Here is a 26,787-nt window from a genome sequence, read left to right as displayed (position 1 = left end):
AAGACCAATGTTTTTATAAACTATTAGAGTATTTAGCAGTTGAGTATTTTGTTTTCTAGGGCGCTTGCGGCGGGGAGGAGAAATAGGAGGATAGTGAAGTAGGCGATTGAAGCGAGTTGGCCGATGATGATGAATGGGTGTTCGACGGGTTGGCTTCCTACTCATGTTAGGACGAGGAGGTCGGCGACTAGGACTCAGAATAGGAGCTGGGAGAGTGGTCGGAATGTTATTGCTCGTTGTTTTGATTTGTGCAGGAATGGGATTAGGAATAGGATCAGTACGGAGGCGGCCAGTGCTAATACGCCTCCTAGTTTATTTGGGATTGAACGTAGGATGGCGTAGGCGAATAGGAAGTATCATTCTGGTTTGATGTGTGGTGGGGTTACTAGTGGGTTTGCTGGGGTGAAGTTTTCTGGGTCTCCCAGGAGGTTAACCGCTCATGCTTCTTTCTTATGAGACGTTAGTAAACCAATTACATAGCCTTGTCAAGACTAAATCACAGGTAAAAATCCTGTACATCTCATGTGGCCAACCACTCCCAACTAGGATTCCAAGACGCCTCATCACCCATCATAGAAGAACTCGTTGAATTCCACGACCACGCCCTAATCGTTGCCCTAGCTATCTGCAGCCTAGTTCTCTACCTTTTAGCCCACATACTAACAGAAAAACTCTCGTCCAATGCTGTAGACGCCCAAGAAGTAGAGCTGATCTGGACAATCCTACCTGCTATCGTCCTGGTACTCCTCGCCCTCCCATCCCTACAAATCCTCTACATAATGGACGAAATCGACGAACCAGACCTCACCCTAAAAGCCATCGGCCACCAATGATACTGAAGCTACGAATACACAGACTTCAAAGACCTATCATTCGACTCCTACATAGTGCCCACCCCAGACTTACCCAATGGCCACTTCCGACTGCTAGAAGTTGACCACCGCGTAGTTATCCCAATAGAATCCCCCATCCGCGTGATCATTACTGCAGGAGACGTACTCCACTCCTGAGCAGTCCCAACGCTCGGAGTTAAAACAGACGCAATCCCAGGCCGACTAAACCAAACTTCATTCATTACCACCCGGCCTGGGATTTTTTACGGACAATGCTCAGAAATTTGCGGGGCTAATCACAGCTACATACCCATTGTAGTAGAATCAACCCCACTCCCACATTTCGAGGCCTGATCGTCCCTTCTATCATCATCCTAATCATTAAGAAGCTATGCAACAGCACTAGCCTTTTAAGCTAGCCAAAGAGGGACTTCCCCCTCCTTAATGATATGCCACAGCTTAACCCCGCACCATGATTTTCAATCATAATTATAACCTGATTAACCCTAGCACTCCTCATCCAACCAAAACTACTAGCCTTCACCACAACCAACCCCCCATCAAATAAGACCTCCCTCACTACCAAACCCACACCATGATCCTGACCATGAACCTAAGCTTCTTTGACCAATTTTCCAGCCCCAATCTATTTGGCATCCCCTTAATCCTACTATCCCTACTCTTCCCAGCCCTACTATTCCCGTCCCCAAACAACCGATGAATCAACAACCGCCCTTCTACTATCCAAACATGACTCCTTCACCTAATCACAAAACAACTAATAGTCCCACTCAACAAAAATGGCCACAAATGAGCCATAATATTTACATCCCTAATAATCATACTTCTTACAATCAACCTTCTAGGCCTCCTTCCATATACATTCACCCCAACCACCCAACTATCTATGAACATAGCCCTAGCCTTCCCACTATGGCTCGCCACACTACTAACAGGCATGTTTAACCATGTACGTGCCCCAGGGCCGGCTTAAAGTAGGCTCTATTGTCCCACTTTACTGCTAAATCCGCCTTCCAGAAGTGGTTTCACGCTTCTTTCCGTGTGCCCTATGAATAGGGAATGTAGCCCATTTCTTCCACTCCATAGGCTATACCTTGACCTGTCTTATTAGCGGGGTGCTATTGTGTCCACTGTTGTGCTCTCATTCGAGGTGGGCTGGCGACGGCGGTATGTAGGCTGTGTTGGCAAGGGGTGGTTGGGTTAATCGGGGATTATCGATTGTAGAACAGGCTCCTCTAGGTGGGTTTGGGGCACCGCCAAGTCCTTAGAGTTTTAAGCGTTTGTGCTCGTAGTTCTCTGGCGGATACTTCGGTAAAGTAAGTATCAAGATTTAGGGCCAGGCATAGTGGGGTATCTAATCCCAGTTTGGGCCCTGGCTTTCGTGGGTTTAAATCAGTCGTTAGTTCCTAAGATCATCTTAATGGTGTGTTTAGGTGCATCTTGGGCTTATGACAGCTCAGTTGCATTTTGATCTTAGTTAGCTAGGATAGGCATTTTACCACTCTTTACGCCGTGTCAATAGGACGGTTGATTTGGGTTTCTTGTATGACCGCGGTGGCTGGCACAAGATTTACCAACCCTTGAAGTTAGGCTGTTGCTATAACTAAGTCAAGTTTGCACTCATTGCTTAATGTTAATTACTGCTGAATACCCGTGGGGGCGTGGCTTAGCGAGGCGTCTTGGGCTACTACTTGGGTGTGCCTGATACCCGCTCCTCAAGGCCTGTATGGGGGTAGGTGGTCGAGGGCGTTTACACTGGGGCGCGGATACTTGCATGCATATATTTAGCAAAAACCAACCGTAAGGTTAGGACTAAGTCTTTTGTCCGCAGGCATGTTTTATGCCATCTTGGCAACTTCAGTGCCATGCTTTGTGTTAAGCTATGTGGACGGGGGTGTGGTTAGCTGATAGTTGAGTGGTGAGTGAGAGTGAAGTATATGAAATTATTGCTTGTGTTTACTATTTTTAGTACTGGAGTTTCTCTAAGTCCTAGGACTAGGAGGAAATGGTGTTTCATAGTGTGTAGGCGTCGGGATAGTCCGAGTATCGTCGGGGTATTCCTGCTAGGCCTAGGAAGTGCTGGGGGAAGAACGTTAGGTTTACTCCTGTAAATATTACCCCGAAGTGGGCTTTTGCTCATGTTTGGTGTAGGGTAAACCCAGTGAGTAGTGGGAATCAGTGAGTAAATCCTGCTAGAATGGCAAAGACGGCGCCTATGGATAGGACGTAGTGGAAGTGGGCAACTACGTAGTACGTGTCGTGCAGGGCGATGTCTAGGGAAGAGTTTGCAAGAACGATTCCTGTTAATCCTCCGATGGTAAATAGGAAGATAAATCCTAGAGCTCATAGTATTGGGGGGGGTCTCATTTGATTGTTCCTCCGTGCAGGGTGGCTAGTCAGCTAAATACTTTGATTCCGGTAGGGATGGCAATGATTATAGTGGCTGATGTAAAGTAGGCTCGGGTATCAACGTCTATTCCTACTGTAAACATGTGGTGAGCTCAGACGATGAATCCTAGGAAGCCGATGGATAGTATGGCTCAGACTATTCCCATGTAGCCGAAGGGCTCCTTTTTGCCTGAGTAGTATGTGACTACGTGTGAGATGATTCCGAACCCCGGTAGGATCAGAATATAGACTTCTGGGTGTCCGAAGAATCAGAATAGGTGTTGGTACAGGATTGGGTCTCCTCCTCCAGCGGGGTCGAAGAATGTGGTGTTTAGGTTTCGATCAGTTAGTAATATTGTAATACCGGCGGCGAGTACGGGGAGTGATAGAAGGAGTAGGATGGCGGTAATTAGTACGGATCAGACAAATAGTGGGGTTTGGTATTGTGAGAGTGCGGGGGGTTTTATGTTGATGGCTGTGGTGATAAAGTTGATGGCCCCAAGGATGGAGGAGATACCGGCTAAGTGGAGTGAGAAGATAGCCAGGTCTACTGAAGCTCCGGCGTGGGCAAGGTCACCTGCTAGGGGAGGGTAGACAGTTCAGCCTGTGCCGGCGCCAGCTTCTACAGTGGATGAGGCTAGTAGGAGGAGGAATGATGGGGGGAGGAGTCAAAAGCTTATGTTGTTTATTCGCGGGAATGCTATGTCGGGGGCACCGATTATGAGGGGGACTAATCAGTTGCCGAATCCTCCGATCATGATGGGTATGACTATAAAGAAGCTTATTACAAAGGCGTGAGCGGTAACGATTACATTGTAAATTTGGTCGTCGCCTAGGAGAGTTCCTGGTTGTCCTAGTTCTGCGCGGATTAATAGGCTGAGTGCGGTGCCGACTATTCCTGCTCATGCCCCGAAGATGAGGTACAGGGTGCCAATATCCTTATGGTTAGTGGAAAATAGTCATCGGTTGATGAAGGTGACGGGTAAGATGGCTGAGTGTTGAAGCGTTAGGCTGTAGTCCTTTTTACAGAGGTTTAATTCCTCTTCTTATCGGCTCTGTAGTGAAATTCATGTTGAGTTGCAAGCTCATCGATGCGCACTAGGGTGCGTCAGGGTCTTTGTAGGCAGAAGCCAATTGGTTTAGGCATTTAGCTGTTAACTAGAGTTTTGTGGGATCGAAGCCCATCTGTCTAGGGAGGCTTTAGCTTAATTAAAGCGTCTGACTTGCATTCAGAAGATACAGGTTAATATTCTGTAAGTCTTAATGTGCAGAAACTAAGAGGGTTTAACTCTTATTTAAGGCTTTGAAGGCCTTCGGTTTGGGGTGTTATCCTAAGTTTCTAGACAATGGCATGTATTATTGGGGACAGGGGAAGTAAGAGGATTGATAGTGAGGCAAGGACCGCAGTAGGTGTGCTTGGGGCTTTGCTAGTGTATCATTGTTTTATGTGGTTAGAGGAGTTGGGGGGAAGGGTAATTGTTGAGTGGTATGCGAGGCGTAGGTAGAAGAAGAGGCTGAGCAGTGATAGCATGGCAATTGCCATGGCTGCTGGTGTTATTTCCTGTTTAGTTAGTTCTTGGATGATAAGTCACTTTGGTATAAAGCCTGTTAATGGGGGGAGGCCTGCTAGGGATAAAAGTACTAGTATTAGGGTGGCGTTTAGCACTGGGGTTTTTGTTCATGAGGTTGTGATCATGGATAGGTTAAGGGCTTTGATTTTGTTAAGGGCTAGGAATACGGCTGATGTTATGATTGTGTATAGGTAGAAGGTAAGTAAGGCCAATTTGGGGCTGTAAACTAGGATGATGGCGATTCAGCCTAAGTGGGAGATGGACGAGAAGGCTAGGATTTTGCGTGTTTGTGTTTGGTTCAGTCCTATTCAGCCTCCTAGTGCTGTTGAGGCTAGGGCCATGGCGGTGAGTAGAGCTGGGTCGAGGGATTTGGATGTTAGTAGGAGCAGGGTTAGTGGGGGGAATTTTATGAGGGTCGAGAGTAGCAGGGCTGTTATTAGAGGCGATCCTTGTAGTACTTCTGGGAATCAGAAGTGAAATGGCACTAGGCCCAGTTTAATAGCGATTGCTGCTGTCAGTAGTAGACAGGAGGTTGGGTGGTTTATTTGTGTGATGTCTCATTGGCCGGTGACTCAGGCATTGGTTATGCTAGAGAATAGGACCAGGGCGGAAGCAGCTGCTTGGGTTAGGAAGTATTTCGTTGCGGCTTCTACTGCTCGTGGGTGGTGGGATTTGGCAATTAGGGGAATGATGGCTAGTGCGTTGATCTCCAGTCCTGTCCAGGCCAGAACTCAGTGGTTGCTGGAAATTGTGATTGTGGTGCCCAAGATGAGGCTGAAGGTTATGATTGGGGTCGCGTAAGGGTTCATTAGTAGAGGAGGGGGTTAAACCATCATTTTCGGGGTATGGGCCCGATAGCTTGATTAGCTGACTCTACTAGAAAATAATATAAGGGAAGTATGGAGAATTTTGATTTCTCTTGTGTGGGTTCAATTCCTACTTTTCTAAGGTCAACAGGAAATGAGAGGGCTGTTATACCTCTATGTTCACTTTATCATAGTGACCCTTTGTAGTTCAGGCACATTTCCTTATGTAAGGAGGTAGGCCTGCATAGCAGATAGGTATGCTGATGTGTCAGAGGCACAGAGCTAGTGTGAGGGGTAGGAAGTTTTTTCATAGTAGGTGCATTAGTTGGTCATATCGGAATCGTGGGTATGAAGCTCGGACCCATAAGAAACCAGAAGATAGTAGGAGGACTTTTGTGGCTAGGATGACGGGGAATAGTTCTGTGGGTGGCCCTAGGGCGCTTGGGTTTAGGAATATGATGGCTGTAAGTGTATTTATTAGCATAATGTTCGCATATTCAGCTAGGAAGAATAAGGCGAAGGGTCCTGCGGCGTATTCAACGTTAAACCCTGAGACTAGCTCAGATTCACCCTCTGTGAGGTCAAAAGGAGCTCGGTTTGTCTCTGCTAGGGTGGATACGTATCATATTATTGCTAGGGGTCATGAGGAGAAAATGAAGTACAGAGGCTCCTGTGCGACGGCAAAGGAGCTGAGTGTGTAGCTTCCGCTTAGTATGATTATTGATAGCAGGATTATGGCCAGTGTCACTTCGTATGAAATGGTCTGTGCTACTGCCCGTAGGGCTCCGATTAGTGCGTATTTTGAGTTCGAGGCTCAGCCTGATCATAGGACTGAGTAGACGGCTAGGCTTGACATGGCTATTAGGAAGAGAACTCCGAGGTTTAGATCTGCTAGGGGAAATGGGAGTGGTAGTGGTGCTCAAGTGGTGAGGGCTAGGACAAGGGCTAGTATTGGTATCAGAATGAATAGAAGTGGGGAAGAGGTAGAGGGTCGGATGGGCTCTTTGGTAAATAGTTTCAGTCCGTCCGCAAATGGTTGAAGTAGGCCAAAAGGCCCGACAACGTTAGGGCCTTTGCGGGATTGTATGTAGCTTAGGATTTTCCGTTCTACTAGGGTTAGGAAGGCTACGGCAATCAGGATTGGGATGATGTATAGGAGGGATATAATGAGGCAGCTTAGTGTTGTTATTTGAATCATGGGTGAAGCTAGGGAGAGGATTTGAACCTCTGGGGAAAGGGCTTAAGCCTTCTGCACTTGCCGGGCTCTGCCACTCTAGCTGGTCCTTTTCTAGGATTGAAAGTGGTGGGGGAAGGCCCTCTTCACGGTTTAGTTGGTTTCACTGCTTAGAGGGGGGGGGCGTGCTTGTGGTATTGGCCCCACTTTCCCGGTCCTTTCGTACTGGGGAGAGTGTGTCATAGATAGAAACCGACCTGGATTGCTCCGGTCTGAACTCAGATCACGTAGGACTGTTAATCGTTGAACAAACGAACCCTTAATAGCGGCTGCACCATTAGGATGTCCTGATCCAACATCGAGGTCGTAAACCCCCCTGTCGATATGGGCTCTTGAGGGGGATTGCGCTGTTATCCCTGGGGTAGCTTGGTCCATTAATCAATTATATTGGGTCTGGTCACTGTTAGCACTTTGAGGGGTAGCTCTAGGTAAAGAGGTATGGTCTTGTTTTTGGAGGATTTGTTCTCCTCCAAGGTCGCCCCAACCGAAAAATATCGACCAGGCTCTGCGATGGTAGTGGCCCCAGTGGGGTTGATTGAGGATTCGCGGTGGTCGTTGATTTTTAAGTTCCACAGGGTCTTCTCGTCTTATGTTCACATCCCCGCTTTTGCACGGGGAGATCAATTTCACTGATTATCTGTGAGAGACAGTTAAGACCTCGTTTAGCCATTCATACAAGTCTCGATTTATGGGACAATTGATTGCGCTACCTTTGCACGGTTAGGATACCGCGGCCGTTAAACCTAAGTCACCGGGCAGGCATCACCTTCAATACTTGTTTAATTTGCTGAAGGCTATGTTTTTGGTAAACAGTCGGGCCTTATTAATTTGCCGAGTTCCTTTCACAGATTTTAATCGCTCTTATAGGCGCTCCTGAGTCGGGTTAACAGGGTTAGTTAATACGTGGTCTTGTAGGGGTTTTTGTATCTGTCTAGGTCTGTTAATAATGTTTCTATGTAAGCTTGCGCCGTTAGAGGGGTGTGGCCCTGAGTTACTTATTTTAGCATTAATTCTCCTATATTCATAGGTTGACCTGTTTGTGATAAGGGAATCATCTTATTTTGGTATTTTTAGGTGGTGGAGCTTTGACGCACTCTTTTTTGATGGCTGCTTTAGGGCCCACGGTAGGATCAGTAGTAAGAATTATCCGCTAGTCGAGGTTGTGTCCTTTTTTAATGGAGCTGTCCCTCCATTAAATAGCTCTTAATCATCTCATTAGGGTTCAGGATGTCCGGTAGGGAGGATTAAGGGGGAACTTAGATTCGTTTCACAGGTAACCAGCTATCACCCAGCTCGGTTGGCTTTTCACCTCTACTGACAAGTCATCCCACTCTTTTGCAACAGAGACGGGTTCGCTCTCTTTAACTGCTTGAAAGTAGCTCGCTTGGGTTTCGGGGGGGCAAACTTTAGTTCACTTTGCTTGGTTGTTCTCGCTAAACCATGATGCAAAAGGTACAAGGGTTGATCTTTGCTGTCTGTCGCTTTGATTGTTTCACTGCTATTTCATCTTTCCCTTACGGTACTGGGGTCTCTATCGCGTCTAAGTGTCTTTTCTATCGCCTATACTAAGACTGTAAAATGCTTTAGTTTAATTAGTTTAGTAAATTCTTTAGTTTTGGTGTACTATTTGTGTGGTTGAGCTAGAGGGGGGGCTTCAAGACGATCCGGTCTAGTAGATATCTTTCAGGTGTAAGCTGAGTGCTTTGGTGTTATAGCTACGTCTTGATATTCTAAGTACACCTTCCGGTACACTTACCTTGTTACGACTTACCTCATCTTCAGCGTATTTATGGTATTAGTTATGTGGGATGTGGCTTTTGAGGAGGGTGACGGGCGGTATGTACGTGCCCCAGGGCCGGCTTAAAGTAGGCTCTATTGTCCCACTTTACTGCTAAATCCGCCTTCCAGAAGTGGTTTCACGCTTCTTTCCGTGTGCCCTATGAATAGGGAATGTAGCCCATTTCTTCCACTCCATAGGCTATACCTTGACCTGTCTTATTAGCGGGGTGCTATTGTGTCCACTGTTGTGCTCTCATTCGAGGTGGGCTGGCGACGGCGGTATGTAGGCTGTGTTGGCAAGGGGTGGTTGGGTTAATCGGGGATTATCGATTGTAGAACAGGCTCCTCTAGGTGGGTTTGGGGCACCGCCAAGTCCTTAGAGTTTTAAGCGTTTGTGCTCGTAGTTCTCTGGCGGATACTTCGGTAAAGTAAGTATCAAGATTTAGGGCCAGGCATAGTGGGGTATCTAATCCCAGTTTGGGCCCTGGCTTTCGTGGGTTTAAATCAGTCGTTAGTTCCTAAGATCATCTTAATGGTGTGTTTAGGTGCATCTTGGGCTTATGACAGCTCAGTTGCATTTTGATCTTAGTTAGCTAGGATAGGCATTTTACCACTCTTTACGCCGTGTCAATAGGACGGTTGATTTGGGTTTCTTGTATGACCGCGGTGGCTGGCACAAGATTTACCAGCCCTTGAAGTTAGGCTGTTGCTATAACTAAGTCAAGTTTGCACTCATTGCTTAATGTTAATTACTGCTGAATACCCGTGGGGGCGTGGCTTAGCGAGGCGTCTTGGGCTACTACTTGGGTGTGCCTGATACCCGCTCCTCAAGGCCTGTATGGGGGTAGGTGGTCGAGGGCGTTTACACTGGGGCGCGGATACTTGCATGTATATATTTAGCAAAAACCAACCGTAAGGTTAGGACTAAGTCTTTTGTCCGCAGGCATGTTTTATGCCATCTTGGCAACTTCAGTGCCATGCTTTGTGTTAAGCTATGTGGACGGGGGTGTGGTTAGCTGATAGTTGAGTGGTGAGTGAGAGTGAAGTATATGAAATTATTGCTTGTGTTTACTATTTTTAGTACTGGAGTTTCTCTAAGTCCTAGGACTAGGAGGAAATGGTGTTTCATAGTGTGTAGGCGTCGGGATAGTCCGAGTATCGTCGGGGTATTCCTGCTAGGCCTAGGAAGTGCTGGGGGAAGAACGTTAGGTTTACTCCTGTAAATATTACCCCGAAGTGGGCTTTTGCTCATGTTTGGTGTAGGGTAAACCCAGTGAGTAGTGGGAATCAGTGAGTAAATCCTGCTAGAGACCATCCTAGTATAGGTAGAAGGTAAGTAAGGCCAATTTGGGGCTGTAAACTAGGATGATGGCGATTCAGCCTAAGTGGGAGATGGACGAGAAGGCTAGGATTTTGCGTGTTTGTGTTTGGTTCAGTCCTATTCAGCCTCCTAGTGCTGTTGAGGCTAGGGCCATGGCGGTGAGTAGAGCTGGGTCGAGGGATTTGGATGTTAGTAGGAGCAGGGTTAGTGGGGGGAATTTTATGAGGGTCGAGAGTAGCAGGGCTGTTATTAGTGGCGATCCTTGTAGTACTTCTGGGAATCAGAAGTGAAATGGCACTAGGCCCAGTTTAATAGCGATTGCTGCTGTCAGTAGTAGACAGGAGGTTGGGTGGTTTATTTGTGTGATGTCTCATTGGCCAGTGACTCAGGCATTAGTTATGCTAGAGAATAGGACCAGGGCGGAAGCAGCTGCTTGGGTTAGGAAGTATTTCGTTGCGGCTTCTACTGCTCGTGGGTGGTGGGATTTGGCAATTAGGGGAATGATGGCTAGTGTGTTGATCTCCAGTCCTGTCCAGGCCAGAACTCAGTGGTTGCTGGAAATTGTGATTGTGGTGCCCAAGATGAGGCTGAAGGTTATGATTGGGGTCGCGTAAGGGTTCATTAGTAGAGGAGGGGGTTAAACCATCATTTTCGGGGTATGGGCCCGATAGCTTGATTAGCTGACTCTACTAGAAAATAATATAAGGGAAGTATGGAGAATTTTGATTTCTCTTGTGTGGGTTCAATTCCTACTTTTCTAAGGTCAACAGGAAATGAGAGGGCTGTTATACCTCTATGTTCACTTTATCATAGTGACCCTTTGTAGTTCAGGCACATTTCCTTATGTAAGGAGGTAGGCCTGCATAGCAGATAGGTATGCTGATGTGTCAGAGGCACAGAGCTAGTGTGAGGGGTAGGAAGTTTTTTCATAGTAGGTGCATTAGTTGGTCATATCGGAATCGTGGGTGTGAAGCTCGGACCCATAAGAAACCAGAAGATAGTAGGAGGACTTTTGTGGCTAGGATGACGGGGAATAGTTCTGTGGGTGGCCCTAGGGCGCTTGGGTTTAGGAATATGATGGCTGTAAGTGTATTTATTAGCATAATGTTCGCATATTCAGCTAGGAAGAATAAGGCGAAGGGTCCTGCGGCGTATTCAACGTTAAACCCTGAGACTAGCTCAGATTCACCCTCTGTGAGGTCAAAAGGAGCTCGGTTTGTCTCTGCTAGGGTGGATACGTATCATATTATTGCTAGGGGTCATGAGGAGAAAATGAAGTATAGAGGCTCCTGTGCGACGGCAAAGGAGCTGAGTGTGTAGCTTCCGCTTAGTATGATTATTGATAGCAGGATTATGGCCAGTGTCACTTCGTATGAAATGGTCTGTGCTACTGCCCGTAGGGCTCCGATTAGTGCGTATTTTGAGTTCGAGGCTCAGCCTGATCATAGGACTGAGTAGACGGCTAGGCTTGACATGGCTATTAGGAAGAGAACTCCGAGGTTTAGATCTGCTAGGGGAAATGGGAGTGGTAGTGGTGCTCAAGTGGTGAGGGCTAGGACAAGGGCTAGTATTGGTATCAGAATGAATAGAAGTGGGGAAGAGGTAGAGGGTCGGATGGGCTCTTTGGTAAATAGTTTCAGTCCGTCCGCAAATGGTTGAAGTAGGCCAAAAGGCCCGACAACGTTAGGGCCTTTGCGGGATTGTATGTAGCTTAGGATTTTCCGTTCTACTAGGGTTAGGAAGGCTACGGCAATCAGGATTGGGATGATGTATAGGAGGGATATAATGAGGCAGCTTAGTGTTGTTATTTGAATCATGGGTGAAGCTAGGGAGAGGATTTGAACCTCTGGGGAAAGGGCTTAAGCCTTCTGCACTTGCCGGGCTCTGCCACTCTAGCTGGTCCTTTTCTAGGATTGAAAGTGGTGGGGGAAGGCCCTCTTCACGGTTTAGTTGGTTTCACTGCTTAGAGGGGGGGGGCGTGCTTGTGGTATTGGCCCCACTTTCCCGGTCCTTTCGTACTGGGGAGAGTGTGTCATAGATAGAAACCGACCTGGATTGCTCCGGTCTGAACTCAGATCACGTAGGACTGTTAATCGTTGAACAAACGAACCCTTAATAGCGGCTGCACCATTAGGATGTCCTGATCCAACATCGAGGTCGTAAACCCCCCTGTCGATATGGGCTCTTGAGGGGGATTGCGCTGTTATCCCTGGGGTAGCTTGGTCCATTAATCAATTATATTGGGTCTGGTCACTGTTAGCACTTTGAGGGGTAGCTCTAGGTAAAGAGGTATGGTCTTGTTTTTGGAGGATTTGTTCTCCTCCAAGGTCGCCCCAACCGAAAAATATCGACCAGGCTCTGCGATGGTAGTGGCCCCAGTGGGGTTGATTGAGGATTCGCGGTGGTCGTTGATTTTTAAGTTCCACAGGGTCTTCTCGTCTTATGTTCACATCCCCGCTTTTGCACGGGGAGATCAATTTCACTGATTATCTGTGAGAGACAGTTAAGACCTCGTTTAGCCATTCATACAAGTCTCGATTTATGGGACAATTGATTGCGCTACCTTTGCACGGTTAGGATACCGCGGCCGTTAAACCTAAGTCACCGGGCAGGCATCACCTTCAATACTTGTTTAATTTGCTGAAGGCTATGTTTTTGGTAAACAGTCGGGCCTTATTAATTTGCCGAGTTCCTTTCACAGATTTTAATCGCTCTTATAGGCGCTCCTGAGTCGGGTTAACAGGGTTAGTTAATACGTGGTCTTGTAGGGGTTTTTGTATCTGTCTAGGTCTGTTAATAATGTTTCTATGTAAGCTTGCGCCGTTAGAGGGGTGTGGCCCTGAGTTACTTATTTTAGCATTAATTCTCCTATATTCATAGGTTGACCTGTTTGTGATAAGGGAATCATCTTATTTTGGTATTTTTAGGTGGTGGAGCTTTGACGCACTCTTTTTTGATGGCTGCTTTAGGGCCCACGGTAGGATCAGTAGTAAGAATTATCCGCTAGTCGAGGTTGTGTCCTTTTTTAATGGAGCTGTCCCTCCATTAAATAGCTCTTAATCATCTCATTAGGGTTCAGGATGTCCGGTAGGGAGGATTAAGGGGGAACTTAGATTCGTTTCACAGGTAACCAGCTATCACCCAGCTCGGTTGGCTTTTCACCTCTACTGACAAGTCATCCCACTCTTTTGCAACAGAGACGGGTTCGCTCTCTTTAACTGCTTGAAAGTAGCTCGCTTGGGTTTCGGGGGGGCAAACTTTAGTTCACTTTGCTTGGTTGTTCTCGCTAAACCATGATGCAAAAGGTACAAGGGTTGATCTTTGCTGTCTGTCGCTTTGATTGTTTCACTGCTATTTCATCTTTCCCTTACGGTACTGGGGTCTCTATCGCGTCTAAGTGTCTTTTCTATCGCCTATACTAAGACTGTAAAATGCTTTAGTTTAATTAGTTTAGTAAATTCTTTAGTTTTGGTGTACTATTTGTGTGGTTGAGCTAGAGGGGGGGCTTCAAGACGATCCGGTCTAGTAGATATCTTTCAGGTGTAAGCTGAGTGCTTTGGTGTTATAGCTACGTCTTGATATTCTAAGTACACCTTCCGGTACACTTACCTTGTTACGACTTACCTCATCTTCAGCGTATTTATGGTATTAGTTATGTGGGATGTGGCTTTTGAGGAGGGTGACGGGCGGTATGTACGTGCCCCAGGGCCGGCTTAAAGTAGGCTCTATTGTCCCACTTTACTGCTAAATCCGCCTTCCAGAAGTGGTTTCACGCTTCTTTCCGTGTGCCCTATGAATAGGGAATGTAGCCCATTTCTTCCACTCCATAGGCTATACCTTGACCTGTCTTATTAGCGGGGTGCTATTGTGTCCACTGTTGTGCTCTCATTCGAGGTGGGCTGGCGACGGCGGTATGTAGGCTGTGTTGGCAAGGGGTGGTTGGGTTAATCGGGGATTATCGATTGTAGAACAGGCTCCTCTAGGTGGGTTTGGGGCACCGCCAAGTCCTTAGAGTTTTAAGCGTTTGTGCTCGTAGTTCTCTGGCGGATACTTCGGTAAAGTAAGTATCAAGATTTAGGGCCAGGCATAGTGGGGTATCTAATCCCAGTTTGGGCCCTGGCTTTCGTGGGTTTAAATCAGTCGTTAGTTCCTAAGATCATCTTAATGGTGTGTTTAGGTGCATCTTGGGCTTATGACAGCTCAGTTGCATTTTGATCTTAGTTAGCTAGGATAGGCATTTTACCACTCTTTACGCCGTGTCAATAGGACGGTTGATTTGGGTTTCTTGTATGACCGCGGTGGCTGGCACAAGATTTACCAACCCTTGAAGTTAGGCTGTTGCTATAACTAAGTCAAGTTTGCACTCATTGCTTAATGTTAATTACTGCTGAATACCCGTGGGGGCGTGGCTTAGCGAGGCGTCTTGGGCTACTACTTGGGTGTGCCTGATACCCGCTCCTCAAGGCCTGTATGGGGGTAGGTGGTCGAGGGCGTTTACACTGGGGCGCGGATACTTGCATGTATATATTTAGCAAAAACCAACCGTAAGGTTAGGACTAAGTCTTTTGTCCGCAGGCATGTTTTATGCCATCTTGGCAACTTCAGTGCCATGCTTTGTGTTAAGCTATGTGGACGGGGGTGTGGTTAGCTGATAGTTGAGTGGTGAGTGAGAGTGAAGTATATGAAATTATTGCTTGTGTTTACTATTTTTAGTACTGGAGTTTCTCTAATAAGTTTAAGTTATTTTGTATGTGTTTGTGTGTATATATACATCGTTCCGATGATGTCATGGAAGGGATGATTAATGGAGTTTTAGAGGTAGTTTGCTGGGATTGGGCGATGAAGGTTTATGCTACATGGTGGTTAGCGAAAGTTTACTGGTTTAGTTTGTGAAGCGCAGGGGTTGCGCTTAATGATTTTTTGTTTTGTGCTATGTCCAACGAGCATTCATCCAATAGCCCCATTTAACCCGGAGGGTGGAGGTAACATTAACTGAATGTGGTCAAAGTGCATCAGTGTCAGGATGATTCCCCATATACGCCAACCGTCTCATCGAGGGACCCTTGAAATATAGGATAGGCCGTGAGGCAGGTGTGTCCAGGCTTAGATTGTGGGACCCCCGAGATCACTGGGAATAGCCACCTGTGAGGTAACCCCGGAAAAAATAAGAGGAACCAGAGGCGCCAAAAAGCTGGAACATGCCGCGATTACGCATTGAGAAGGTGAAAGTACTCACAGATGCCACTTTGAAGGGCAAGGAGGGGTGAGTGAACCCAATGGATGGCCCTGACCGAGGAACCAGAGGCGCAAAAATGTGAGGAGGGCGAGGGGTTTAGGGGGAACGTATGGGCCTGAAGCTAGTCATACCGGACATTATGTGCAACGGGTTGCTGATTTCATGTGAGGAGTACGATTAATAAATCCGTCTGATACGAACTGCATGAGATATGTGGTGGAGAGTTGTTGTTGGAGCATGTCCTGTGAGCATTCATTAAAATGGGGTCTTGTTATGCGCTTGAGTGGAGTTGTATTGGGTGTTGTGGGGTATGGTCCTAGAACATTCATGCCGGGTGGTTTGGTAGGAGTGTGTTTAAGGGTTTAATGGCCGTGTACATGTATGGGTTTAGCACCTGCTTATAAGATAGTCCGTATATAATGTATATTACTGGTACTATAGTATGTATGTATATGGGGTATATAAATTTATGCACGAATATGCATAACCAAATACCCCCGCCTCGGGGGGGGAGGGGGGAGGGGTTAAGCATAATGGCATAGATGGGGTAGAATTATTGGGGGCTTGCGGTTAGTTCCTGTAGTTGAGAACAATGGCGGCTTTTCGAGCCGCAGGCCTCGGGTAGTGTCCGGGCAGGAATAATGACTTATTTTATGTTTTTTTTAGGGATTTGCTTTGCGGTGGGTGTTTTGGGTGTGGCGTCGAATCCTTCGCCGTATTATGGGGTTGTTGGTTTGGTGTTAGCGTCTGTGGCGGGGTGCGGGTGGTTGCTGGGCCTTGGGGTTTCGTTCGTGGCTTTAGTGCTGTTTATGGTGTATTTGGGGGGTATGCTGGTGGTGTTTGTTTATTCAGTAGCTTTAGCAGCGGAGCCTTTCCCTGGGGCTTGGGGGGATTGATGGGTGATTGGATGTGCAGTAGCGTTTGTGGCAATTGTTTTTGGGGGGTTGGTGTTTGGGGGGTTTATGGGGGCTTGGAAGTTCGGGGTTTCTACTGTGAATAATGTTGGGGTGTTTGTTGTTCGGTCGGATTTTAGTGGAGTTTCCATGTTTTATTCACATGGGGCAGGGATGTTTTTAGTGGCGGGTTGGGGGCTGTTGTTGACTTTGTTTGTTGTATTGGAGCTTGTGCGGGGGTTGTCGCGGGGTGCTATTCGGGCGGTTTAGGGGTTAGGGTCAGAGAATAGTTTATTGAAAATGCCAGCTTTGGGAGCTGGAGATAAAGGTTTGAGTCCTTTTTTTCTGAGTTTGGGGTACTCTAAGAAGTGGTAAGTCTTCAATCTTTGGTTTACAAGACCAATGTTTTTATAAACTATTAGAGTATTTAGCAGTTGAGTATTTTGTTTTCTAGGGCGCTTGCGGCGGGGAGGAGAAATAGGAGGATAGTGAAGTAGGCGATTGAAGCGAGTTGGCCGATGATGATGAATGGGTGTTCAACGGGTTGGCTTCCTACTCATGTTAGGACGAGGAGGTCGGCGACTAGTACTCAGAATAGGAGCTGGGAGAGTGGTCGGAATGTTATTGCTCGTTGTTTTGATTTGTGCAGGAATGGGATTAGGAATAGGATCAGTACGGAGGCGGCCAGTGCTAATACGCCTCCTAGTTTATTTGGGATTGAACGTAGGATGGCGTAGGCGAATAGGAAGTATCATTCTGGTTTGATGTGTGGTGGGGTTACTAGTGGGTTTGCTGGGGTGAAGTTTTCTGGGTCTCCCAGGAGGTTAACCGCTCATGCTTCTTTCTTATGAGACGTTAGTAAACCAATTACATAGCCTTGTCAAGACTAAATCACAGGTAAAAATCCTGTACATCTCATGTGGCCAACCACTCCCAACTAGGATTCCAAGACGCCTCATCACCCATCATAGAAGAACTCGTTGAATTCCACGACCACGCCCTAATCGTTGCCCTAGCTATCTGCAGCCTAGTTCTCTACCTTTTAGCCCACATACTAACAGAAAAACTCTCGTCCAATGCTGTAGACGCCCAAGAAGTAGAGCTGATCTGGACAATCCTACCTGCTATCGTCCTGGTACTCCTCGCCCTCCCATCCCTACAAATCCTCTACATAATGGACGAAATCGACGAACCAGACCTCACCCTAAAAGCCATCGGCCACCAATGATACTGAAGCTACGAATACACAGACTTCAAAGACCTATCATTCGACTCCTACATAGTGCCCACCCCAGACTTACCCAACGGCCACTTCCGACTGCTAGAAGTTGACCACCGCGTAGTTATCCCAATAGAATCCCCCATCCGCGTGATCATTACTGCAGGAGACGTACTCCACTCCTGAGCAGTCCCAACGCTCGGAGTTAAAACAGACGCAATCCCAGGCCGACTAAACCAAACTTCATTCATTACCACCCGGCCTGGGATTTTTTACGGACAATGCTCAGAAATTTGCGGGGCTAATCACAGCTACATACCCATTGTAGTAGAATCAACCCCACTCCCACATTTCGAGGCCTGATCGTCCCTTCTATCATCATCCTAATCATTAAGAAGCTATGCAACAGCACTAGCCTTTTAAGCTAGCCAAAGAGGGACTTCCCCCTCCTTAATGATATGCCACAGCTTAACCCCGCACCATGATTTTCAATCATAATTATAACCTGATTAACCCTAGCACTCCTCATCCAACCAAAACTACTAGCCTTCACCACAACCAACCCCCCATCAAATAAGACCTCCCTCACTACCAAACCCACACCATGATCCTGACCATGAACCTAAGCTTCTTTGACCAATTTTCCAGCCCCAATCTATTTGGCATCCCCTTAATCCTACTATCCCTACTCTTCCCAGCCCTACTATTCCCGTCCCCAAACAACCGATGAATCAACAACCGCCCTTCTACTATCCAAACATGACTCCTTCACCTAATCACAAAACAACTAATAGTCCCACTCAACAAAAATGGCCACAAATGAGCCATAATATTTACATCCCTAATAATCATACTTCTTACAATCAACCTTCTAGGCCTCCTTCCATATACATTCACCCCAACCACCCAACTATCTATGAACATAGCCCTAGCCTTCCCACTATGGCTCGCCACACTACTAACAGGCCTACGAAACCAACCATCAGCCTCTTTAGCCCACCTATTACCCGAAGGTACCCCTACACCCCTAATCCCCGCACTAATCCTGATCGAAACAACCAGCCTACTAATCCGCCCCCTAGCCCTCGGAGTCCGCCTTACAGCCAACCTTACAGCAGGACACTTACTCATCCAACTCATCTCTACAGCCTCCATTGCATTAATACCCACCCTTCCTGCAGTATCCATCCTAACAATAATCATCCTACTACTCCTAACCATCCTAGAAGTAGCAGTAGCCATAATCCAGGCCTACGTCTTCGTGCTCCTTCTAAGCCTATACTTACAAGAAAACATCTAATGGCACACCAAGCACACTCATACCACATAGTTGACCCAAGCCCTTGACCAATCTTCGGGGCAGCCGCCGCCCTACTCACAACCTCAGGATTAATCATGTGATTCCACTACAACTCATCCATACTACTAACCCTAGGCCTCATCTCAATACTCCTAGTAATACTCCAATGATGACGAGACATTGTACGAGAAAGCACCTTCCAAGGCCATCACACTCCCACAGTCCAAAAAGGCCTACGATACGGCATAATCCTTTTCATCACATCCGAAGCATTCTTCTTCTTAGGGTTCTTCTGAGCGTTCTTCCACTCGAGCCTGGCCCCAACCCCAGAACTAGGAGGCCAATGACCCCCAACAGGAATTAAACCACTCAACCCGATAGAAGTCCCCCTACTAAACACAGCCATCCTACTAGCCTCAGGCGTTACCGTAACGTGAGCCCATCACAGCATCACAGAAGGAAACCGAAAACACGCCATCCACGCCCTAACCCTAACGATCCTCCTGGGATTCTACTTCACAGCCCTACAAGCAATAGAATACCACGAAGCCCCATTCTCAATCGCCGATAGCGTCTACGGATCTACCTTCTTCGTTGCCACTGGATTCCACGGACTCCACGTAATCATCGGATCCTCCTTCCTGACCGTCTGCCTCTTCCGACTGATCAAGTTCCACTTTACATCAGACCACCACTTTGGATTCGAGGCAGCAGCCTGATACTGACACTTCGTAGACGTCATCTGACTATTCCTCTACATAACCATCTACTGATGAGGATCTTGCTCTTCTAGTATATTAATTACAATTGACTTCCAATCTCTAGAATCTGGTATAAACCCAGAGGAGAGCAATGAACGCACTCATGTTCATATTCGCCCTATCATCAATCCTAAGCGCCGCCCTAACCGCATTAAACTTCTGACTCGCCCAAATAAACCCCGACTCAGAGAAACTCTCACCGTACGAATGTGGATTCGACCCACTTGGATCTGCTCGATTACCATTCTCAGTCCGATTCTTCCTCAGTAGCCATCCTGTTCGTCCTATTCGACCTAGAAATCGCCCTCCTACTCCCCCTGCCATGAGCCGTCCAACTCCAATCCCCCCTAATGACCCTCACCTGAACTGTAGCGATCCTCCTTCTCCTAACACTCGGACTGGCCTACGAGTGAATTCAAGGGGGCCTAGAATGAGCAGAATAACAGAAAGTTAGTCTAACCAAAAAGATAGCTGGTTTCGACCCAGCAGATTACAGCCAACCCTGTAACTTTCTTATGTCGCCCCTACATTTAAGCTTCTACTCAGCCTTCATTTTCAGCGGACTAGGACTAGCCTTCCACCGAACCCACCTAGTATCCGCCCTACTATGCCTTGAAAGCATAATATTATCGATATTCGTAGGCCTATCAATATGATCCATCGAAAACCAAGTCTCCTCATTCACCATGGTACCAATTCTCATGCTAACCTTCTCAGCGTGTGAGGCGGGCACAGGCCTGGCCATCCTAGTAGCCTCCACCCGCACACATGGCTCCGACCATCTACACAACCTAAACCTCCTGCAATGCTAAAAATCATCCTACCCACAATCATACTTCTTCCAACAGCCCTGCTGTCTCCACCAAAATTTCTATGGACTAACACCACCTTATACAGCCTCCTAATCGCTGCCCTAAGCCTACAGTGATTAATCCCAACCTACTACCCCTACAAATTTTTACCCAACTGAACAGGAATTGACCAAATCTCATCCCCCCTCCTAGTACTATCCTGCTGACTACTCCCACTCATAATCATAGCAAGCCAAAACCACCTGCAACAAGAACCCCTACAACGCAAACGAATCTTTATCTCAACCTTAGTCGCAGTCCAGCCATTCATCCTACTAGCCTTTTCCACCACAGAACTAGCACTATTTTACATCTCATTTGAAGCAACCCTCATTCCCACCCTAATCTTAATCACCCGATGGGGGAACCAACCAGAACGCCTAAGCGCTGGCATCTACCTGCTATTCTACACGCCAGTAAGCTCTCTACCCCTGCTAATCACAATCATACACCTATACGTGAAAATTGGCACCCTGCACCTGCCAACCCTACAACTAACCCACCCAACCCTATCCACCTCATGGACAGGAATACTATCAGGTCTAGCACTGCTCATAGCATTCATAGTAAAAGCCCCACTATACGGCCTACACCTCTGACTGCCAAAAGCCCACGTAGAAGCACCCATCGCAGGCTCAATACTCCTCGCCGCCCTACTACTAAAGCTAGGAGGATACGGAATTATACGAGTCACTCTATTTATGGGCCCACTGTCCAACCTCCTGCACTACCCCTTCCTAACCCTGGCCCTATGAGGCGCCCTAATGACTAGCTCAATCTGCCTACGACAGACAGACCTAAAATCACTAATCGCTTATTCATCCGTTAGCCACATAGGCCTAGTTATCGCCGCAGGAATAATCCAAACCCACTGATCATTCTCAGGGGCAATGATCCTAATAATTTCCCATGGACTAACTTCCTCCATACTATTCTGCCTAGCCAACACAAACTATGAACGTACGCACAGCCGAATTCTACTACTCACACGAGGCCTACAACCTCTCCTACCACTCATAGCTACCTGATGATTGCTGGCCAATCTAACAAACATAGCCTTACCCCCAACAACAAACCTCATAGCAGAGCTAACCATTATAATCACCTTATTCAACTGATCTGCCTTCACGATCATCCTAACAGGAATCGCAACCCTACTAACCACCTCCTACACCTTATTCATACTACTAATGACCCAACGAGGCTCAATCCCCTCCCACATCACATCTATGCAAAACTCAACCACGCGAGAACACCTGCTCATAACACTCCACATTATCCCAATATTCCTCCTAATCCTCAAACCCGAACTGATCTCCGGAATCCCCTCATGCAAGTATAGTTTAAACCAAACATTAGACTGTGATTCTAAGAATAGAAGTTCAAACCTTCTTACCTGCCGAGGGGAGGGTTTAACCAACAAGAGCTGCTAACTCTTACATCTGAGCCTAAAACCTCAGCCCCCTTACTTTTAAAGGATAACAGCAATCCACTGGTCTTAGGAACCACCCATCTTGGTGCAAATCCAAGTAAAAGGAGTGAACCCCACACTACTAATCAACTCCCTCACACTACTCACGCTGACAATCCTCCTAACCCCAATCATCCTGCCATTTCTATTTAAAAACTTTAAAAACACCCCACAAGCCACCACCCGCGCTGTTAAAACCGCATTCCTAATTAGCCTAGCCCCTACAACCGCATTCATCTACTCGGGAGTAGAATCTGTCACCTGCCACTGGGAGTGAAAATTCATTATAAACTTTAAAATCCCCCTGAGCCTAAAAATAGACCAATACTCAATAACATTTCTTCCAATCGCCCTATTTGTAACATGATCAATCCTACAATTCGCCATATGATACATGGCCTCAGAGCCATACGTAACAAAATTTTTCACCTACCTACTGACATTCCTAGTCGCCATACTCCTCCTAACAACCGCAAACAACATATTCCTCCTATTCGTAGGCTGGGAAGGAGTACGAATCATGTCCTTCCTTCTCATCGGCTGATGACAAGGCCGAGCAGATGCCAACACCGCCGCCCTACGAGCCGTAATCTACAACCGAATCGGAGACATCGGACTGATCCTGAGCATAGCATGACTAGCTTCAACATTCAACACCTGAGAGATCCAACAAGCCGTACACCCCCACCAAACCCCAATCCTCCCCCTCATAGGATTAATCCTCGCAGCCGCAGGAAAATCCGCCCAATTTGGACTCCACCCATGACTGCCCGCAGCAATAGAAGGCCCCACCCCAGTATCAGCCCTACTGCACTCCAGTACCATAGTAGTAGCCGGAATCTTCCTGCTCATCCGCATGCACCCCCTGCTAGCCACCAACCAGACAGCCCTAACTGCCTGCCTATGCCTAGGTGCTCTATCAACCCTATTCGCTGCCACATGCGCCCTAACCCAAAATGACATCAAAAAAATCATTGCTTTCTCAACATCCAGCCAACTAGGACTAATAATAGTCACTATCGGACTAAACCTCCCACAACTAGCCTTCCTACACATCTCAACCCATGCCTTCTTTAAAGCCATACTATTCCTATGCTCAGGGTCTATCATCCACAACCTAAACGGAGAACAAGATATCCGAAAGATAGGAGGCCTACAGAAAATACTCCCAGTCACTACTTCCTGCCTAACCATCGGAAACCTGGCGCTGATAGGAACCCCATTCCTAGCCGGATTCTACTCAAAAGACCTCATCATCGAAAGCTTAAACACATCATACCTAAATACTTGAGCCCTACTCCTAACCCTTATAGCCACAGCATTCACCGCAACCTACAGCATCCGCATAACCATCCTAGTCCAAGCTGGACAAACCCGAATCCCCCCAATAGTATCAATAAACGAAAACAACCCACTAATCACCGCCCCCCTAACCCGACTCGCCCTAGGCAGCATTACAGCAGGAATAATCATTACCTCTTTCATCACACCAACCAAAACCCCCCCAATAACCATACCCCTTATCACCAAAACCGCTGCCATCCTCATAACAATCCTAGGAATCATCCTAGGCCCCTCATGTACAGGGCCACACCCCTCTAACGGCGCAAGCTTACATAGAAACATTATTAACAGACCTAGACAGATACAAAAACCCCTACAAGACCACGTATTAACTAACCCTGTTAACCCGACTCAGGAGCGCCTATAAGAGCGATTAAAATCTGTGAAAGGAACTCGGCAAATTAATAAGGCCCTTCTGTTTACCAAAAACATAGCCTTCAGCAAATTAAACATGTATTGAAGGTGATGCCTGCCCGGTGACTTAGGTTTAACGGCCGCGGTATCCTAACCGTGCAAAGGTAGCGCAATCAATTGTCCCATAAATCGAGACTTGTATGAATGGCTAAACGAGGTCTTAACTGTCTCTCACAGATAATCAGTGAAATTGATCTCCCCGTGCAAAAGCGGGGATGTGAACATAAGACGAGAAGACCCTGTGGAACTTAAAAATCAACGACCACCGCGAATCCTCAATCAACCCCACTGGGGCCACTACCATCGCAGAGCCTGGTTGATATTTTTCGGTTGGGGCGACCTTGGAGGAGAACAAATCCTCCAAAAACAAGACCATACCTCTTTACCTAGAGCTACCCCTCAAAGTGCTAACAGTGACCAGACCCAATATAATTGATTAATGGACCAAGCTACCCCAGGGATAACAGCGCAATCCCCCTCAAGAGCCCATATCGACAGGGGGGTTTACGACCTCGATGTTGGATCAGGACATCCTAATGGTGCAGCCGCTATTAAGGGTTCGTTTGTTCAACGATTAACAGTCCTACGTGATCTGAGTTCAGACCGGAGCAATCCAGGTCGGTTTCTATCTATGACACACTCTCCCCAGTACGAAAGGACCGGGAAAGTGGGGCCAATACCACAAGCACGCCCCCCCCCTCTAAGCAGTGAAACCAACTAAACCGTGAAGAGGGCCTTCCCCCACCACTTTCAATCCTAGAAAAGGACCAGCTAGAGTGGCAGAGCCCGGCAAGTGCAGAAGGCTTAAGCCCTTTCCCCAGAGGTTCAAATCCTCTCCCTAGCTTCACCCATGATTCAAATAACAACACTAAGCTGCCTCGTTATATCCCTCCTATACATCATCCCAATCCTGATTGCCGTAGCCTTCCTAACCCTAGTAGAACGGAAAATCCTAAGCTACATACAATCCCGCAAAGGCCCTAACGTTGTCGGGCCTTTTGGCCTACTTCAACCATTTGCGGACGGACTGAAACTATTTACCAAAGAGCCCATCCGACCCTCTACCTCTTCCCCACTTCTATTCATTCTGATACCAATACTAGCCCTTGTCCTAGCCCTCACCACTTGAGCACCACTACCACTCCCATTTCCCCTAGCAGATCTAAACCTCGGAGTTCTCTTCCTAATAGCCATGTCAAGCCTAGCCGTCTACTCAGTCCTATGATCAGGCTGAGCCTCGAACTCAAAATACGCACTAATCGGAGCCCTACGGGCAGTAGCACAGACCATTTCATACGAAGTGACACTGGCCATAATCCTGCTATCAATAATCATACTAAGCGGAAGCTACACACTCAGCTCCTTTGCCATCGCACAGGAGCCTCTATACTTCATTTTCTCCTCATGACCCCTAGCAATAATATGATACGTATCCACCCTAGCAGAGACAAACCGAGCTCCTTTTGACCTCACAGAGGGTGAATCTGAGCTAGTCTCAGGGTTTAACGTTGAATACGCCGCAGGACCCTTCGCCTTATTCTTCCTAGCTGAATATGCGAACATTATGCTAATAAATACACTTACAGCCATCATATTCCTAAACCCAAGCGCCCTAGGGCCACCCACAGAACTATTCCCCGTCATCCTAGCCACAAAAGTCCTCCTACTATCTTCTGGTTTCTTATGGGTCCGAGCTTCATACCCACGATTCCGATATGACCAACTAATGCACCTACTATGAAAAAACTTCCTACCCCTCACACTAGCTCTGTGCCTCTGACACATCAGCATACCTATCTGCTATGCAGGCCTACCTCCTTACATAAGGAAATGTGCCTGAACTACAAAGGGTCACTATGATAAAGTGAACATAGAGGTATAACAGCCCTCTCATTTCCTGTTGACCTTAGAAAAGTAGGAATTGAACCCACACAAGAGAAATCAAAATTCTCCATACTTCCCTTATATTATTTTCTAGTAGAGTCAGCTAATCAAGCTATCGGGCCCATACCCCGAAAATGATGGTTTAACCCCCTCCTCTACTAATGAACCCTTACGCGACCCCAATCATAACCTTCAGCCTCATCTTGGGCACCACAATCACAATTTCCAGCAACCACTGAGTTCTGGCCTGGACAGGACTGGAGATCAACGCACTAGCCATCATTCCCCTAATTGCCAAATCCCACCACCCACGAGCAGTAGAAGCCGCAACGAAATACTTCCTAACCCAAGCAGCTGCTTCCGCCCTGGTCCTATTCTCTAGCATAACCAATGCCTGAGTCACCGGCCAATGAGACATCACACAAATAAACCACCCAACCTCCTGTCTACTACTGACAGCAGCAATCGCTATTAAACTGGGCCTAGTGCCATTTCACTTCTGATTCCCAGAAGTACTACAAGGATCGCCACTAATAACAGCCCTGCTACTCTCGACCCTCATAAAATTCCCCCCACTAACCCTGCTCCTACTAACATCCAAATCCCTCGACCCAGCTCTACTCACCGCCATGGCCCTAGCCTCAACAGCACTAGGAGGCTGAATAGGACTGAACCAAACACAAACACGCAAAATCCTAGCCTTCTCGTCCATCTCCCACTTAGGCTGAATCGCCATCATCCTAGTTTACAGCCCCAAATTGGCCTTACTTACCTTCTACCTATACACAATCATAACATCAGCCGTATTCCTAGCCCTTAACAAAATCAAAGCCCTTAACCTATCCATGATCACAACCTCATGAACAAAAACCCCAGTGCTAAACGCCACCCTAATACTAGTACTTTTATCCCTAGCAGGCCTCCCCCCATTAACAGGCTTTATACCAAAGTGACTTATCATCCAAGAACTAACTAAACAGGAAATAACACCAGCAGCCATGGCAATTGCCATGCTATCACTGCTCAGCCTCTTCTTCTACCTACGCCTCGCATACCACTCAACAATTACCCTTCCCCCCAACTCCTCTAACCACATAAAACAATGATACACTAGCAAAGCCCCAAGCACACCTACTGCGGTCCTTGCCTCACTATCAATCCTCTTACTTCCCCTGTCCCCAATAATACATGCCATTGTCTAGAAACTTAGGATAACACCCCAAACCGAAGGCCTTCAAAGCCTTAAATAAGAGTTAAACCCTCTTAGTTTCTGCACATTAAGACTTACAGAATATTAACCTGTATCTTCTGAATGCAAGTCAGACGCTTTAATTAAGCTAAAGCCTCCCTAGACAGATGGGCTTCGATCCCACAAAACTCTAGTTAACAGCTAAATGCCTAAACCAATTGGCTTCTGCCTACAAAGACCCTGACGCACCCTAGTGCGCATCGATGAGCTTG

At 47.1% G+C, this 26,787-nt stretch overlaps 2 long non-coding RNA genes across 2 annotated transcripts in view; both read left to right on the top strand.

The window, feature by feature from the left end:
- Window positions 1-25,419, top strand: part of LOC308186756 — a 712,511-nt gene extending 687,092 nt beyond the window's left edge. Inside the window, exon 2 of the long non-coding RNA XR_013944252.1 lies at window positions 25,317-25,419. This is a non-coding gene — a long non-coding RNA (uncharacterized lncRNA). The remainder of the gene's footprint in view (window positions 1-25,316) is intronic.
- On the top strand, window positions 16-19,384 carry LOC308186753. The gene is made up of 2 exons (XR_013944249.1): window positions 16-416; window positions 16,537-19,384. It is a non-coding gene; the product is annotated as an uncharacterized lncRNA (long non-coding RNA).
- Window positions 25,420-26,787: the final 1,368 nt, after the last annotated feature.

The sequence above is a fragment of the Anser brachyrhynchus genome (genome assembly GCF_964034855.1).
Source record: "Anser brachyrhynchus genome assembly, contig: SCAFFOLD_47, whole genome shotgun sequence".
NCBI lineage: Eukaryota > Metazoa > Chordata > Aves > Anseriformes > Anatidae > Anser > Anser brachyrhynchus.
This window is presented reverse-complemented; position numbering and strand designations above follow the sequence as displayed.